Genomic DNA, 8,138 nt, shown 5'->3' with positions numbered 1-8,138 from the left:
GCCAAGCTCACTCCCTCAGTGTGAACCTAGGTCAAAGTTTACTCTTCTCAGTGTGAACTCAGGCCAAGCTCACTCCTCACAGTGTGAACCTAGGCCAAACCCACTCTCCTCACTGTGAATCTAGGCCAAGTTTACTCCTCTCAGTGTGAACCCAGGCCAAGCTCACTCCTGTCAGTGTGAACCTAGGCCAAACCCACTCTCCTCAGTGTGAACCTAGGCCAAGTTTACTCCTCTCAGTGTGTACCCAGGCCAAAAACATTCCCCTCAATATGGACCCAGGCCAAGCACACCCCCTTCAGTGTGGACCCAGGCCAAGTGCACTCCCCTTAGTGCAGAGAGTGGGGAAATGGTTCACCTGCTCCCCACCTGCCCAAGGGCATCCACACCTACTGGCACTGGCTGGTGTTTGCCCTGAGTCTTTGGCCCAATGCTTTACAAAGCTGTCCTTGAGGGCTCAGGAACCCGTCACTGATGTGGAAAGGTTGGTGGGGGTTTGGGGTGGGGTGTTGGGAGGGTCAGGAGCCTGAGTTGGGGTAGGAGTCAGCATGGGGAGCAGGGCCTCTCAAGCCAACTCCCAGGTTTGAATCCGCCTTGCTCACTAGTCTACCTGTGTGACTGTAACCATGTTAATGAACCTCTCCAAGCTTGTCTTCTCCCATATACAAAATGAAGGTAATGACATCTATCTCATAGAGCTGATGAGATGATCAGATGAGACAATACATCAAAAACACTGAAGATAGTATCTGCCACACAGCAAGTTCATAATAAAGGTTGAAGAAGAATATAATTTGTACTGGCAAAATGCTGTGTCCCAAAGAGTCCTTGAAGTTCCACTTCATGTGATTTAATAAGAAAGTAAGCTGATGGCTAACAAGTTAACACGTGCTGTATCAGCTACCACTTGGGGAACAGGAGGGACCAGCCTTGTTTCAATGGTCTATGAGGCTGCAAAGCCAGCTTGGGTTGGTTGGGGAGGGGCATGGACAGGAGTGAGGAAGGGCGCTGTCTGTCTACAAAGCACTGCAGGGCTGAGATGCTGAGAGTAGTGACCTATTCTGGACCACAAATCAGCACTGTGGTTTAAAGAGCTCCCTCCTCCCCACCCCACAGCAGCCCAGCACGTGGGCAAACAATGACACACCCAATTCTACCAGCCTGGACACATTGGAGGAAGGAAGTGGTGTTGTGGCGGGGCGGGGTAGCATTCTAATCCCAACACCGAGATGAGAGAAAGGGATTCAAGTTGCAGAAAGGTAAACGTGTTGTCTCTTGTCTACCTGGAGCTTTGCCACCAAGAGGAAATCTAATCCAACAGTTGGGCCGCTATATTGTTAGGCCCATCCTCTGTCAGCCAGCTTCTAGTCCCCCAAGATCACAAGATGTTCAGCAGGGTGCTGCCAGAACAGGAAATGACAAGGGCAGCTGATTTCATCGGTGGTATAAAACCCACGGTTGACATTGAGTAATTACACACAGTACAGCCAAACCCTGCTGAGGGAAGGGAAGAGCTGGTGTGAGCGTGTAACTTTAACTCCACACGTTGGTGCTGAGGACAGTTTGACTTTCACACCCATTGCAAACCCATTTTCCCCTCATGATTTTCATAACAAACTGGTACAACTCATCCCATTTTACAGATCAGAAAGCTGAAGCATGGACTAGAGAGCTAACTTGTTTAAGAGTAAGGTCAGACACGTATATTTTGTCCATGAGTTGTTGCAAACCTTAATAATCCCAAAACATACAACATAATCCTTAAAAGAAAGTATAAAATGCAAAATAAAGCAAGGGAATCATTTCTTTTTTAATTTTAATTTTATTTATTTTTAAAAAATTCTGTTGAAATACAGTTGATATACAATGTTGTGTTAGTTTCAGGTGTACAGCAAAATGATTCAGTTTTATGTCTATGTATATATGTATACTAATACATATAAGAACATATGCATATTCTTTTTTTACATTCTCTTGCCTTATACATTATTATAAGATATTGAGTATAGTTCCCTACGCTATACAGTAAGTCTTTGTTGGTTATCTATTTTATACATAGGGATTCATTTCCTTTTTAAAGTATTTATTTGGCTGCATGAGGTCTTAGCTGTAGCACCTGGGATCTTTCATTTTCATTGTGGTATATGGAACCCTTAAGTTGGGGTGTTCAAACTCTTATTGTGGTATGTGGGATCTAGTTCTGCAACCAGGGATCCAACCCAGATCCCCTGCATTGGGAGCATGGAGTTTTAGCCACTGGACCACCAGGGAAGTCCCAGGAATTCATTTCTGGTTGCTAGTTCTGATGGTAAAAAGAGGAGTTCAGTAAAATATCTGAGTTTTGGCCAGTTTTAGAAAAAGAGTCGACATACTTTATATGCTATTCCAAAAAAGCTTTGTTCATGAAATTTTACATAGCCAGCACAAATTAAAACTTGGACACATTTTGAAACATCACTCTTTTCAGTGTTAATGGACAGATGGTAGTAAAGTTGTCACCAAGAAGTTTCATGTGGGGTTCCAGACACTTGGGCAGAAAAAAGAATGAAGACTTTAACCCACGTTAAGACCTTGGAGCCTGGGCATATCGTAAGTGTTTCTGCATTCAGTATGCAAGCACAGCTGGATTTCTACAAAAGCTTATTCCAGGTTTGAAAGATAATATTGCTCAAGCAGAGGAGTCCAACAAGATCACCTTCAAATATTCCAGAACGTCTGGTGGGGAGTGGGGGTAAGTGTATCAGAAAAGAGCCTACACATTTTACAGTCACATAGATTTTGCCCACCTTTGCCAAAGGATGTTCGAATCCAGGGGATGGGGCAATCCTGAAAGCAAACTGTGGTCCTTGAACTTGCCCTTTAAATGATCCCAATAACAAGGTGATTATGGCCACATATTGAGAGGAATTTGACCTCTGCCCATCAGCTTCCAGAGCAAGTGTAAGAGCTATTTTTTACTTAGAAAAACAAACAAACTGAAACGTCTCCATGTCTGCCACCTCTGTTCTGTCCCAGCTTCATTCCTCTGCCCACAGTTTGCCTTGGAAGTTCATCAGAGTGGCATCTCACAAGTTGCCTCCTGCCAAGGGACAGCATTTCTGACTTCTGCAATTTTAAGGATGGAACCTTTCCTGTCTAGGTGTGTGATTTCTAGAAATGGGCTGATCACTCAGTTGATAGCGCACAGGAAGTCATTTGGGCTTTTCACCAAAACCATCACTTTGGTCTTTGAATAACATTTCAAAATTTCTTCTCAAAATTAACATGGGCTTTAAGATCAGCGGGCATAACAGGGAACTGGGCAAGCTTGGATTCATCACTCGTGCTGAGTTAACAAGCCAGGTACCAAGGGGTGCTCAGTAGGTCTGGACTCATGAGGGTCTGGGTAACAGTCTCTGTGTTACTGTGATGTCTGAATCCAAGACTTCTCATCTACAAGGACCAGATAATAATATCTACTATGTGCAATTCTTGTGAAGATTAGGCTTCATGGATGTAAAGTGCCAGGGCATAGCAGGCAGCAGGCATTGTTAAATAGTGACTTCCCAGGTGAGGCTAGTGGTAAATAACCTACTTGCCACTGAAGGAGACATACGAGGTGCACGTTCAATCCCTGGTGGGGAAAATCCCCTGAAGGAGGGCATGGCAACCCACTCTAGTATTCTTGCCTGGAGAATCCCATGGACAGAGGAGACTGGCAGGCTATAGTCCACAGAGTCGCAAAGAATCGGACACAACTGAAGTGACTTAACATCAGCATGCCCACAATGATAATAAGGTGGCTGCTGCTGCTCCTAAGTCGCTTCAGTCATGTCCAACTCTGTGCGACCCCATAGACGGCAGCCCACCAGGCTCCCCCGTCCCTGGGATTCTCCAGGCAAGAACACTGGAGTGGGTTGCCATTTCCTTCTCCAATGCATGAAAGTGAAAAGTGAAGGTGAAGTTGCTCAGTCGTGTCCGACTCTTAGCGACCCCATGGACTGCAGCCTACCAGGTTCCCCCGTCCATGAGATCCTCCAGGCAAGAGTACTGGAGTGGGGTGCCATTGCCTTCTCCAGATAATAAGGCTAACTTTCCCTAAAACAATGTCCGACGATGTGGAAGGCTGAATAATGGTCAGCCTACAGATGTCCACATCCTAATCCCCAGAACCTGAAAATATGTGAAAGGACTTGGCAGGTGTGATTAGGTCAAGGATCCTGAGATGGGAACACGATCCTGGACTAGCCAGGTGGGCCCAGTGTCAATACCAGGGGTCTTCTAAGAAGGAGACAGGGAGATTATGTGAATACGGAAGCACAGGTTGGAGTGAGGTGAGAAAGGCACCGCAAGCCAAGGAACCCAGGTGACCTCTAGAAGCTGGAAAAGGTAAGGAGACAGTCAGTCTTCCCTCAGAACCTTCAGAGGGAACTAGCTCTGCTGAAAGTGAAGAAAGTGCAAGTCACTCAGTCGTGTCAACTGTTTGTGACTCTGTGAACTATAGCTCACCAGGCTCCTCTGTCCATGGGATTCTCTGGGTGAGAATACTGGAGTGGGTTGCCATGCCCTTCTCCAAGGGATCTTTCTGACCCAGGGATTGAATCTGGGTCTCCTGCATTGCAGGCAGATTCTTTACAGTCTGAGCCATCAGGGAAGCCCTCCTAACACCTTGAATTTAGCCCAGTGAGACCGGTTTTGGAGTTCTGATCTCCAGTATTATTCAGAATAAATCCAGGTTAAGTTACTGAGCCTGTGGTAATTTGTCATTAGAGCAAGCAAAAACTCATACAAAGATTCTAAAACTGATTTTCTTGGGTGGTTCATAAGCTAGCTTGGGCCAGGGAGGCAATTTCCAACAAAACAACCTTTCCCTTTTTTTCAGAACAAGATTATAACATATCCATGACATAGCTCTTTCAGTATGGAGAGTGGGAAGAACAGAGGCCTTAAAGCGGACCACAGAGCAGTGATTCTCAGACTTTCTGTGACTTTGACTCATCAGGGTTCTTGTTAAAATGAACCTTGTATGGCCCCCCAACCAGACCGGTGGATCTGCTTGCCCCCTTCCTCTGGACCTAAGGCCTCAGCTCTCCTCCTGAGGGACTCCCAGCGTTCCTGTCCACTGGCAGCGCCTGCACCCGAGGAGCCTGCAGGTGTACCTCCCACAAGGAGAGCTGCTACTCCTGCTGCCCTAGAGGCTGGGCGAGTGTGCCTGGGGCCGCACCTGCAGAGGGGCCTTGGACAAGTACAGCTGCTCTGCCTGATGTCAGGGAGAGCCTGCCCCAAGTGTCAGTAGAGCAACCGCAACAAATCTGCATTTTACTGTTTTTTATACAACCTGATCATGTGCTACATTCCTTCTTTTTTGAAATATGTGAATTATAAGAAAAGTTGTTGAATTAAAAATAAATAAAATGAACATTCCAATTCAGGTTTGGGGTGAGGCCCGAGATGCTGCATTGCCAACACATTCCAGATGATGCAACGTTGCGGGTCCCCACATCAGCCTTTGAGTAGCCAGGCTCTCTAGAGGAACATGCATTTTTAAAAATTGAAGCATTGTTGATTTACAATAGTGTGTTGAATTCAAGTGTGTGGTAAAGTGATTCAATTATCTATATATTTTCAGATTATTTTTCATGATAGGTTATTACAAGATGTTGACTATATAGTTCCCTGTGCTATATGGTATTTCCTTGTTGCTTATCGATTTTATCACATAGTAGCTTGTAACTGTTAATCCCATACTCCTAATTTACCCCCTGTTCTCTCTTCCCCCTTTGATAACCACAAATTTGTTTCCTATGTCTGTGAGTCTGTTTCTGTTTTATACATAGATTCATTTGTATTATTTTTTAGATTCCACATATATTTGTCTTTCTCTGTGTGACTCACTTCACTAAGTACAATGTTTTGTAGGCCCATCTGTGTTGCTATAAATGGCAATATGTCGTTTTTTTTCAGTGGTAAAGAATCCACCTGCCAATGCATGAACCACAGAATGGCACCCTATTCCAGTATTCTTACCTGGGAAATCCCATAGACAGAGGAGCCTGGCAGACTACTCCACGGGGTCACAAAAAGTCAGACATGATTGAATGACTGAGCCTGAACACATGTGTATATATACACACACACACGCACATATATATGTGGCTCTAGAGAGATCCCATGGCGGTTTTTCAACAGTGTAAGTGCTACTTCAAGATTACATCATGTGATAACCTGTATGGGGAAAGACTCTGAAAAGAATGACTATATGTATATGCATAATTGATTCACTTTGCTGTACACCTGAAACTAACACAGCATTGTAAACCAGCTATACTCAGTAAAATTAATAACAATATGTGCATGTGTATACATATATATATACATATATATGTGCATATATATATGTCTTCTTAAGCCAATTGTCTGTTGATGGGTGCTTGGCTATGTCTGGGCTATTGTAAATTGTGCTACTATGAACTAAGGAGAATCTTCTCAAATTAGAGTTTTTGTCTTTTCCAGATATACACCCAAGAGTAGAATTGCTGGATCATGTGGTCATTTTATTTTTAGTTTTTAAGGAACCTCCATACTGTTTTCCATAGTGGCTGCGCCAATTTACATTTCCACCAACAGTGAACAAGGACGAAGGGAATACATTTGCTTGGCACCTTCCCAACTCTGTCCAGTCCTCTATAAAACTTTGACAGGTGTCTGAGGCATGCCCAGGGCAGGTCGCATCACTCATTTCCACTCCTACCAAGTATATTCTATGTATAAACTCAGTTGACTCTGTTCCTAAGTGAGTGTCTCCCAAGGCAATACAAGCTGTACTTACTATTTTAATTATAGGATTAAGTTGATTACCTAAACCAATGAAATATGAGTGTGAAGAAAAAAGGAGAACTCTTTTTATGAAAATTAAGTTAGTGGTTTTGGAAAGAGAGAGTGAATGTATGTCACTATCAAATATGTCAAATCACAGATGGGTACATGCAAGGGAGAATCATAAAAATCTCTACACTGAGTGTTTTAAAATGTGCCTTTAAATTTTCGCTCTCATTTTAAAGAAATCAAAACTTTTCTGCCAGTGCATCACAGACAAGATTTAGACAAACAAATATGCATCAAGAATATACATCTACTTTTTAAGTGAAAATTTAATAGATCAAGTGATTGTTGCCACTCTCAGTGGTGGGAATGGTGTACTCACTTACACTTCAGACCTTTGATTTTTCTTACACAACCTTGCAGTCAGTTTTGCCGACCACCCCTGTCAAGCCTCAGCACCGCAAGCCTGTCAGAAGCTGTGATTAATCTCTGTCTTTTGCAGAGGAAGAACTGAAGATCAAAAAGAAAGGTATGTATTGACTAAGTCCTAGATTCAGAAAAAGCCTCTCCACCCTGGCCGATCCTCAACAACCCAGGGTCGCTCTTCTAAACAACAGAGTGTCACGTTCTGACCTTTATAGAGAGAGAAAAAGAATCACATGTATTGCTCAGTTAAGATCAAAGTGTAAATTGAAATAGCTGCAGCAAAACCACATCAGACTGAAAGAAGTATAGATTGGAAAATTATTCTATAAAGTAGAATACAGATGCCTATCCAAAATGGCTCTAGAGAGATCCCATGGCAGTTTTTCAACAGTGTAAGTGCTACTTCAAGATTACATCATGTGATAACCTGTATGGGGAAAGAATCTGAAAAGAATGACTATATGTATATGCATAATTGATTCACTTTGCTGTACACCTGAAACTAACACAGCATTGTAAACCAGCTATACTCAGTAAAATTAATAAATAAATCAGTGTATGCTAAAAGAGGTTACTTCATGTGGTTGAGGGTTTGGATGAAACCATACACACATTTTTAATCCTCTTGTGCTAGACAGTTGAAACTTCAGTTTCAATTACTTCTGGGAGGGAAGGAGCCACACAAGACAAGCTCAGGAGCCCTACTGGGCTTCTCTGCTGCCAGACTGACTCACTGCAGGAGTCCTGTCTCTCTTGAAGGATCCACATTTTGGGAGAAGCCACAGCATGAAAAAGGTAAGCATAATTCCCACATATGGAAATGCCTCACAAGGGTTACATGGATGTCCCAGAAGAGACCACTCTGAACAGCTCTCCTCTTTCTCTATGCACTTCCTCTTTCTTTCTCCTCTTGA

General features: G+C 43.5%; 1 long non-coding RNA gene across 1 annotated transcript; it reads right to left on the bottom strand.

Annotated features, from left to right (window-relative positions):
* Positions 1-220: 220 nt before the first annotated feature.
* LOC120851390 lies at positions 221-6,300 on the bottom strand. Its single transcript, XR_005718314.1, has 3 exons — positions 6,189-6,300; positions 4,613-4,615; positions 221-230 (listed from the first exon to the last, which is right to left on the bottom strand). It is a non-coding gene; the product is annotated as an uncharacterized LOC120851390 (long non-coding RNA).
* Positions 6,301-8,138: the final 1,838 nt, after the last annotated feature.

Source organism: Oryx dammah, unplaced genomic scaffold (assembly GCF_014754425.2).
Source record: "Oryx dammah isolate SB20612 unplaced genomic scaffold, SCBI_Odam_1.1 HiC_scaffold_25, whole genome shotgun sequence".
Taxonomy (NCBI): Eukaryota; Metazoa; Chordata; class Mammalia; order Artiodactyla; family Bovidae; genus Oryx; species Oryx dammah.
The sequence above is the reverse complement of the archived record's forward strand: the minus strand, read 5'-3'. Positions and strand labels throughout refer to the sequence as shown.